The following is an 11,482-nucleotide window of genomic DNA, read 5'->3' as shown; positions in this document are numbered from 1 at the left end:
AAGAGTTGAAAGCAACACAACAACAACAAGAAACTCAAGTCCACAACATTTGAAGACAAGTATAGTGTCTTAGGACTTAGGTAACTTCTTGTTAAGAACCAATTGCTAAATCTCTCAACACACACTCACAAAATGTTTTGATGCACATCTTGCAATTCGATGCTAGCCAAATGGTTTAAAAACTTGTTTTCAAAGATACAAAAGCATAGGAATTGACTCCAACAAGTTTGAGATCAATCCTAAGCATTTTGAAGTGATTTTAAGCCATTCTTTAAGGTTTGCATCGATGCACACTCATCTTGCATCGATGCAAAGCATGCAACGACTTGTTGCATCGATGCAAAGATGTTTGCATCGATGCAACCTAGCTGAAAATTCAAATTTCAGCTTCAAAGACACATTTGCATCGATGCAAAGTGTTATGCATCGATGCAAATGATTCAAAAACATAAAAAACGGCTAGTTTTAACAAAACGGCTCCATCCCATTAACTCCCAAACGTTTCTTAGGTTTGGGAAGTCTATAAATAGATGGATTAAAGCCTTATTTCACAGACTTGAGTATTTGCAAACTATCTTGTTCATATTCTTTCATTCTACACATTTTTTAAGGTGTTATAATACACAATTTGAGAGAGCAATATCAATTGGTTCAATAGTGCTAAACTTGTAATCATACACTCTTCTAGAGAGTACTCATTTCATCTCAACAATTCTTTGAGAATTGTTTTCTTGTAACACTTTGTAAATTGGAGTGTGATCTCCAAGGTTGAGTCAAGAGTTATAAACACTATAGTCGGTGAGGATACCAAAGAAGTATACTAAGTACTCAAGGCAAATCTTAGAGAAGGAGTCTCTAAGTGGAGTGGGTTAGTATACGAGTGGTGATCATATACCGTGAGGTGTTAGAAACTAAGGACTCGGATTGTAAAAGGTTTTGCGCGAGCACCTTGAAGCTTGGCAATAGTGGAACTTCTCAATAGCGATTGAGAAAGAAAGTGGACGTAGGACAAGGATTGTGCCGAACCACTCTAAATAGCGTTTGCATCTCTCCAAACTCATCTCTTCTATATTATTGTCTTTTACCTTTGAGCAAATAAATTGTGATCGAAAAGTAGCTTCGTAAGTACTTAAGGAATAGCTTAAGTCCGATTGGTGAAAAGCTTGATCAATTTATTTGAGTTGGTGTCTATTGGAAAGTAAAAGCTCCTTATAAATGCTTAGCAATTGAGTTAAGCTCTTGGAAAAATACTAGTACAATAACACTTTTATATATTGTCTTTAACTTTCGCAAAAAGATTCATTGTTGTTGCAATACTCAATTCACCCCCCCTCTTGAGTAATTGTGCATAGGTTCTACAAGTGGCATCAGAGCTTAACCCTTTGAAAGACTTAACCGTTTAAGGGAAAAGATCATGGCAAGCACAAGCTTTAACAACAACAACACTAGTGAAGGTAACTCAACCGCTAGACCTCCTCTTTTTAGCGGAACAAATTACTCTTATTGGAAAAATAAGATGAGAATTTGGATCCGTTCTCAAGATGTGAGAATTTGGAAAGTGATTGAGAATGGAAATCACATTCCAACAAAGACAACAAGCGCTAAAGAAGGAGAAGTCTCCGTCTTAAAGCAAGTACCGAAAGGAGAAGATGAATATAGTGACGATGATTGGAAGAAAGTGGCAATGAATGATAAAGCCATCAACTTCATTCATTGTGCACTTAACGAGCATGATTATATGAAGATCTCTACATGTGAAACCGCTAAAGAGATTTGGGATAAACTCCAAATCACTTACGAAGGAACCGACCACGTTAAAAAATCAAAGGTATTCATGTTGGTTCATGAATGGGAGAACGAGGATGAATCCGACTCCGATGACGACGAGGTTGCAAATCTTTGCTTAATGGCAAGCGAAGAAAAGGTTAGTGATGACAACTTCACTTCTTTTAATTTACAAGATGAATGTGATGCCTTACTTGAGGTATACACAAAACTTACCCAAGATTATTCTCTCCTAAAGAAAAAGAATATGGATCTTTTAAAACAAAATGAGATGTTGAAAAACGAGAATATCAATCTTGGAAAAGATAAGGGTAGCACAAGTAGTGATCCATACAAATCTTGTAAAATGCATGAAAATGAAATTACAAATCTTAAGAACACTTTAGCTAAGTTCAATGAATCTTCAAAGAACTTAGATAAAATGTTGAAAAACCAAAAGCATGTTCATAATAAGGAAGGTTTAGGTTTTGAAAAAGGAAAATTTAAAAATGCTAAAACTCCTATTAGGCAACCGCAAGCCCAAAAGGCAAGCATGCCTAAAAGGAATGAAGCCTTTAAACATCCTCCTCAACATGCTTCATTTAGAAATTATAATCACAATGCATATAGATCAAAAGATGTTGCATTTAGGAAACAACCTAGACAACCATTTAGAAACATGCATAGGATGCATAATCCAAATGTCATATGTCATTATTGCAATAAAGTAGGTCATATAGCACCCGTATGCTTTACTAGAATTAAACATATAAACTTTCGTAGTCAAGATACGAGATGGGCACCTTATGGGCATTATGCTCATACTAACCATCAAGGACCCAAATTCACTTGGGTACCTAAATCCCAATTTTAATTGTTTTGTAGGTACGTGTTGGAGCTAAGGATACAAATTGGTATGTTGATAGTGGATGCTCCAAACACATGACCGGCGATGAATCAAAGTTCACCGCAATAGAGCCTACAAACGGAGGAAACGTGATCTATGGAGACAACAACACCGGCAAAGTAATCGGCGTTGGAAAAGTTGGTAAAAATTCTTCTACCTCCATAGATAATGTTATACTTGTCAAAGGTCTCAAACATAATCTCATTAGTGTTAGCCAACTTTGTGACAAAGGAAACTTAGTTACCTTTGACTCAAAATGTTGTTTGATAAAAAGGCAAGACACTAATGAAATTGTGCTAATTGGACACCGTGTTGACAATGTATACATGATTAATATAGATGAAGTTTCCTCAAATGATGTGAAATGCCTTGTTAGTAAAAATGATGAAACTTGGTTATGGCATCGTAGAGTAGCTCATGCTAACATGGACCATCTTAGCAAGTTGGTCTCTAAAGAGTTAGTAATTGGCTTACCAAAGCTACGTTTTGAAAAAGACATCCTTTGCGACGCATGTCAAAAGGGAAAACAAGTAAAGGCCTCTTTTAAATCTAAAAACATTGTTTCGACAACAAGGCCATTACAACTTTTGCACATGGATTTATTTGGTCCTTCCAGGACTATGAGCTTCGGTGGCAATTACTATGCTTTAGTTATTGTTGATGATTACTCTCGATTTACATGGACCTTGTTTCTAGCAAACAAGAGTGATGCATTTCGAGCATTCAAAAGATTAGCCAAAGTTATTCAAAATGAAAAGAATTTGCATATATCATCTATTAGAAGTGATCATGGTGGAGAATTTGAAAACAATCTTTTTGAAACTTTTTGTGAAGAAAATGACATTGAGCATAATTTTTCCTCTCCTAGAACACCACAACAAAATGGTGTGGTTGAAAGGAAAAATCGTCATTTAGAAGAAATGGCGAGAACTATGCTCAATGAGGCTAATATTCCTAAGTACTTTTGGGCGGATGCGGTTAGTACCGCGTGTTATGTTATGAATAGGATTATCATTCGACCTATTCTTAAGAAAACACCGTACGAATTGTACAAAGGAAGAAAGCCAAATATTTCCCACCTTCACGTCTTTGGCTGTAAATGCTTTATTCTAAATAATGGAAAAGATAACTTAGGCAAATTTGATGCTAAGGCTGATGAAGGAATCTTCTTAGGCTACTCTTTAACTAGCAAAGCTTTTAGAGTATATAATAAACGCATCATGACTATGGAAGAAAGTATTCATGTCGCTTTTGATGAAACTAACCGTTGTTATGCTAGAAACGATTTTGATGAAAATGTAGAAAACTTTGATTCACTAAATTTGAATGGTGAAGACAAAGAAAAAGATTTAAATAAAGCCTCTACAACAAAGGATAATGTTCAAGTTGAAGAAATTGCACCATCACAAGTACAAATAAATGCACTTCCAAAGGACTGGCGTACTTCAAAGGATCATCCTCTAGACAACGTCATTGGTAATGTTTCGAAAGGGGTAACAACTCGATCCTCTTTTAGAAATTTATTTACATATAGTGCTTTTGTTTCTCAAATTGAACCATCTACCATTGAGTCCGCAATTGATGATGAACATTGGGTTATGGCAATGCAAGAGGAGCTTAACCAATTCAAACGAAATGACGTTTGGGAATTGGTGCCTAAACCAAGTAATCAAACAATTGTCGGAACAAAATGGGTTTTTAGAAATAAACTCGATGAAAATGGTACAATTGTTAGAAACAAAGCTAGATTAGTAGCTAAAGGTTATAATCAAGAGGAAGGCATTGATTATGACGAAACTTATGCTCCCGTAGCTAGATTAGAAGCTATTAGGATGTTACTTGCTTTTGCATCCTCTTATAACTTCAAACTTTATCAAATGGATGTTAAGAGTGCCTTTCTTAATGGTTTCATTCAAGAAGAAGTATATGTTGAACAACCTCCCGGTTTTGAGGATTATGAAAATCCTAATCATGTTTTTAAACTCAAGAAAGCTCTTTATGGTCTTAAACAAGCTCCAAGAGCTTGGTATGAACGTTTGAGCAAGTTTTTAATAGAAAAGGGTTTTAGAAGAGGGAAGGTTGATACAACTTTATTTATCATGATTGAAAACAAAAATATCCTTTTGGTACAAGTTTACGTCGATGACATAATATTTGGTTCAACTAACGAATCACTTTGCAAGTTTTTCTCAAACCTCATGCAAAGTGAATTTGAAATGTCCATGATGGGCGAACTCAACTTCTTCCTTGGTCTTCAAATCAAACAAGGAAAAGAAGGAACTTTCGTTGGCCAAACCAAATATTGCAAGGAATTGCTCAAAAGATTTGGAATGGACAATGCTAAGGCAATGGACACACCAATGAGCACTACTTGCTACCTTGACAAAGATGAACAAGGTAAAAACATAGATGTAAAGAAGTATAGAGGCGTGATAGGATCATTGCTTTATCTAACGGCAAGTAGGCCAGATATCATGTTTAGTGTATGCATGTGTGCGAGATACCAAACTAATCCTAAGGAATCTCACTTAAGTGCGGTGAAAAGGATTATGAAGTATCTCCTAGGAACATTAAATGTTGGATTGTGGTATCCGAAAGGATCCACTTGTGATTTGATTGGTTATTCCGATTCCGATTTTGCCGGTTCCAAATTGGATAGGAAAAGCACTAGCGGCACTTGTCACTTGCTAGGAAACTCTCTTGTTTCATGGCATAGCAAGAAACAAGTAAGTGTAGTCTTATCTACCGCCGAAGCCGAGTATGTAGCCGCCGGTAGTTGTTGCGCCCAAATTTTATGGATGAAACAACAACTTGTGGACTATGGACTCATGCTTGATCACATTCCTATCAAATGTGATAATACTAGTGCAATAAATTTAACCAAGAATCCGGTTCAACATTCAAGAACCAAGCATATTGAGATTAGACATCACTTCATAAGAGACCATGTTGAAAAGGGTGATGTGGTTATTGAATTTGTCGAAACTAGTAAACAACTAGCGGACATCTTCACTAAACCTTTATGTAAAGAAAGTTTTTTTAACATCCGAAATGAACTTGGTATCTTGGATTCTAATCTAATATGATTTGTTTGAATTCATTGCATTGATATTACTATTTTTGTATCTCTTACTAACTTAAGCATTGGAGATATCCAATTAGCCATTGTTTTGTAGGTTTATGAGTTGATCTTGAGGTAGATTGAAAAATTTGAAGATTATAAACAATGGAGGATCAACAAATTGAAGTTTATAATGGTTTAATTGATATTTCCTTCATAATTTTGTTTAATGATTAATGCTTGTATGCTTATTTGGTGAATAACTCAAAATAGGCTTGGTACCCCTATTTTAAGTTAATGTGCATGCTTTAATATATTTCACTTCTTTAGGGGGAATTATGCATGCTTGTTTTATATATAAAAAGAGGAAATCAAATTCTTTTTGAAAGGGGGAAATATCTATTTTCATTGTTTTATGCATGCTTCTATGACACATTTCAAAATCCTTTCTTTTTGATAATGTCAAAAGGGGGAAGAGAAGTTTGAGGATATTTGAAATTTTAAACTTTTGAAAAAGAAGAAGTTTAAGGATTTGAAAAGAAGAAATAAGTTTGCGAAACAATGTTTTCAAAAAGACTTCCGCTAAGCAAAAACTTTGATATCTAAATTGTTTTCTTTGATAAACGCCCTTTAAGGGAACAAATGCACATATTTAGGGGGAACTCCTGCAAAATTTTTGAAAGAAGTCTTCTCCAAAGTTTTCTAAAAAAACAAAGTGCATTATTGTTGCTTTCAAAATCATTTATAAATGCATATCCTCAAAATTGGTTTGTCATTATCAAAAAGGGGGAAATTGTAAATCATGTTGCTTGTATGCGAAGTTTGTATTCGTAGGTTTTGATGAATGACAAACCAACAAACGACATGAAAGACAAACCAACAAACAACTTGAATGAACAAGCATGTTGAAAGATCAACCAACATTCAACGTTGAGGAATGAAGAGTTGAAAGCAACACAACAACAACAAGAAACTCAAGTCCACAACATTTGAAGACAAGTATAGTGTCTTAGGACTTAGGTAACTTCTTGTTAAGAACCAATTGCTAAATCTCTCAACACACACTCACAAAATGTTTTGATGCACATCTTGCAATTCGATGCTAGCCAAATGGTTTAAAAACTTGTTTTCAAAGATACAAAAGCATAGGAATTGACTCCAACAAGTTTGAGATCAATCCTAAGCATTTTGAAGTGATTTTAAGCCATTCTTTAAGGTTTGCATCGATGCACACTCATCTTGCATCGATGCAAAGCATGCAACGACTTGTTGCATCGATGCAAAGATGTTTGCATCGATGCAACCTAGCTGAAAATTCAAATTTCAGCTTCAAAGACACATTTGCATCGATGCAAAGTGTTATGCATCGATGCAAATGATTCAAAAACATAAAAAACGGCTAGTTTTAACAAAACGGCTCCATCCCATTAACTCCCAAACGTTTCTTAGGTTTGGGAAGTCTATAAATAGATGGATTAAAGCCTTATTTCACAGACTTGAGTATTTGCAAACTATCTTGTTCATATTCTTTCATTCTACACATTTTTTAAGGTGTTATAATACACAATTTGAGAGAGCAATATCAATTGGTTCAATAGTGCTAAACTTGTAATCATACACTCTTCTAGAGAGTACTCATTTCATCTCAACAATTCTTTGAGAATTGTTTTCTTGTAACACTTTGTAAATTGGAGTGTGATCTCCAAGGTTGAGTCAAGAGTTATAAACACTATAGTCGGTGAGGATACCAAAGAAGTATACTAAGTACTCAAGGCAAATCTTAGAGAAGGAGTCTCTAAGTGGAGTGGGTTAGTATACGAGTGGTGATCATATACCGTGAGGTGTTAGAAACTAAGGACTCGGATTGTAAAAGGTTTTGCGCGAGCACCTTGAAGCTTGGCAATAGTGGAACTTCTCAATAGCGATTGAGAAAGAAAGTGGACGTAGGACAAGGATTGTGCCGAACCACTCTAAATAGCGTTTGCATCTCTCCAAACTCATCTCTTCTATATTATTGTCTTTTACCTTTGAGCAAATAAATTGTGATCGAAAAGTAGCTTCGTAAGTACTTAAGGAATAGCTTAAGTCCAATTGGTGAAAAGCTTGATCAATTTATTTGAGTTGGTGTCTATTGGAAAGTAAAAGCTCCTTATAAATGCTTAGCAATTGAGTTAAGCTCTTGGAAAAATACTAGTACAATAACACTTTTATATATTGTCTTTAACTTTCGCAAAAAGATTCATTGTTGTTGCAATACTCAATTCACCCCCCCTCTTGAGTAATTGTGCATAGGTTCTACATAGACTCATAGGGATGCGCGACGAGGGACAGTCTAAGGTTTTCAGACTTGTCGGGTTGGCTGGATAACCGATAGATGAGCCTCATCAGCCATAAGACAGGCATACATCATGTGTATTTGTTTGTTTTGTCTGCTATGCATTACTTGGGATTGCCTAACTGAATATTTATCATGCTACTTGCACTATCTGTTTTCTACTTGTGCGTGAAATTGCTTGGTTGCTTGTCTCTGCTGAAACATGGGTGATGGAGGAGCGGAGGAAGGATGGTTTTGGTTAGGTGTTAATGTCAGGTTCAAAGTAATTAAGTTTAGGATACTTAGATCGCCTACCCTTTTTTATGGCTTCTGCTTAGAGTTTACGTATTACAACTGTATGTTGGAGTTCTAGGATTGCCTCTGGCATTCCCAGGACCTTATATATTATATGCGTGGCACCTTTACTATGCTGAGAACCTCCGGTTCTCACCCCATACTGTGTTGCTATTTTCAGATGCAGGTCGAGCGGCTCCTCGCTAAGCGTCTGGATTCCTGAAGCGGAGTAGTTCTGGGCTATTTTGATTGCCAGTTTGTATATATATATGTGTACTTAGCTTGCTCTCCAAGAAACTTGACTATTTTGTTCCTCATAGAGGTTACAGGAGAGTTAGGAAACTTATTTCTGTATTTTTGGGTTTTCGGGATACTTATATATATCCACTGTATTCTTGTCTCTCTTTTATTCTTTCGCTTATTCATATCTTTAACATTTAGGTTTATTAGCACGCAAGTAATTCTATTTCCTGAGCGTTACACTTTTCATTTTGCGATTTTGCTTTACACATTTTTCAAGGCTCCTAGTATATGATATTTTTCCACTATTATATGTAAATATTTTATGATTAGAGGTCCGTAACACCACACTACCTATGTTCTACGACTTAAGCGTAAAACTCTGTGTAGTAGGGTGTTACAGCCTTCTTGTCAAGTTCTGCAAAAGTCCATGCAGTAACCCATGGCTCTGGTTCTCAACAGCAATCGAGTGGCCCATGCTGCAATCGCTGAAAGTATAATAGTTGGATGGCAAGGTTGAAAGGTTATGTGGTGCAACATAAAAGCAAGTAGGTAAAATAAGCAACTAAACTTTAAAAGATACCATCAGGGTGAACATGCAGCCACCACAAGTTTCATGCTTCTTAGATTTGAATTTTTCTACTGCTCGCCCTAACCACTTGAATGTCTTATGTACCCAATTGAATCTGCTGGGATCAGAGACATCGAGAATAGGAGGTATGTGCCACGGCGAAATGGTCTGTTGACTCACGGCATAGGAACATCTTGAGGACCACCAAGATGAAGTGCCTTTTAAAATTTGCCCGTTCTGCTTCGGTGTCCATGGGACAGGCATATACAAAGTCGCGCAACTAGGTGGTTGTTTTTTCTTAAACTGTTCTTTGATTGCCAAATGCGCAAGATTCTTCTTGTTTAATTCGGGTATGGCAAAACCTAGAACTTTGGATTCAGCAAAATGTGTACAATAAATGTTACGTAAAGAAAAAGGAAACTAACAAAGCTATATATGACAAAAACTAAAAAGGAAACAGCAATAGCTTACCACCATCGCGTATCCGTAATGCTCTCCCAATTAACTCAGAATTAATGCGGATGTTACTGACATCCACTATAAGGGTATTTGTGTCCACGTCATATGCCTTCACTAGTTGTATTATCATTATACTCTCCTTCACTGCCCATTTTGGAATCCTCTTCACGAATCCGAACCCAATTGTATCGATCTCCGCTAGCTTCGCGATGACATTAATGTTTTCCAAGTGGGTGATCATCCCGTTGATATAGCATGGAGAACAGCACGTCTCTACTAATTTCTATCAACAAAAAAGAATACAAGTTATAAGCAACTAGAATAAAGACTGCTTAACAATGAAACGTATATTACCTTTTTCCCCATCTGAATGGTACTCAGCAAATCAAACTCAGACCACGTTCGTGCCTGTAATGAACCAGTAAATCATCATTCTTGCCACTTACTACACGTTATTATTTGAATAGAATTAGAAACCTAACTAACCACCCCAAGAGCTCCACACACACGGCATCATGGCACTAAAATGAGTACACGATAATGAAGGATTCATTGTCAAATAAGCAGAATAACCGATGTGGTGCTGTGTTAACAAAACCAACTATCAATCACACCAAAAACAAGTCAACCAATCAGAGAATCAACCACTAGACCAAACAAGCAAACAACTAGACACCAAGTGAAATAATCATCCGACTAAGTAAGCACTCCTGGTCGAACATCCGCAGTGTGAGTGTAGCATACAAACAATGTGAAGACGTGTATTACCAGCATACTACAATTTTACTTGTGATTAAAAATACAAACGAATAAGACCTACCGAATTCCAGAACCATAGACCTAAAATTTTTTCTGCCATTATAGTTAGTCTTCCATAGTATTCAGAACCTAGATAATATGTCACGAGTTACTTCACCACAAAATTTCGTCTCAGATTTGTATCAAATTGTCTTACAAAAGCAAACATCCTTAATGGATATCATTTCACATTAAATCAAATTAAATACAAATACATAAACTAAAAACTGCTAAAATATTGTAAATCAACTCAAACAAATTTCATACCTAAAATAAAATCAAAACATACACTTTGACATTTTCTTGAAATATATTTTGAAAAAAAATAATATTTATTTTATCATGGATTAATATTAATTAATTTTTTATTAAGAATGATCATCTGATCTTAATATATCTTATTCAAATTAAAACATCCATGGTCAAGCAAGTAACAAAATAAGCTAGTAATCATGTGTAGAAAATGTATATTACACTATTAAATGTGATTAAAAATGTAACAAATAACCCCAATCCAGTTCAAAAATTTTATATACAGAAAGATTTTGTAACATTAGAATTTAGCTTGCAGATTATTCCAAAAGTGGACATACCAAACAACTTAAACAATATTTATAAAAAATCAAACATACGCCACGGTAAAACTGAAATAGTTTTCACATGTGACACAAAGGTTGGTTACCTAATTGAAGCAAAAATTAGGTCCCAAGACTCAAACAAATTTTATATTCTCTTTAATAATTACAACCATCCATTCACATAGTGAAGTATCATCCCTTTTAAATTGCATAAACAACTCATACTTCAAGAAAACAAAATTAATCAAAACAACGTTCTTGAAACTAATTCGTGACTTCCAAATACCCGGGGACAGAACATATCCGAATTCAGTCAATAAGCACAAGCAGCACAACGGTTCAAAAGAAACAATCAACTAAACAATTTCGTGAACATCTAATCAGTAAAAACACAGATAGCCTTTCACTGACCTGAGAAGGCATCGAACAGGGAGACGGAACGCCAGCAGGACTAGGCCTTCAGCGGGGATGCGGGCGGCGCGGGAGACACGGACGG

The sequence above is a fragment of the Arachis ipaensis genome, chromosome B5 (assembly GCF_059453495.1).
Source record: "Arachis ipaensis isolate K30076 ecotype BB chromosome B5, ASM5945349v1, whole genome shotgun sequence".
Taxonomy (NCBI): domain Eukaryota; kingdom Viridiplantae; phylum Streptophyta; class Magnoliopsida; order Fabales; family Fabaceae; genus Arachis; species Arachis ipaensis.
Note: the sequence above shows the minus strand (reverse complement) of the source record.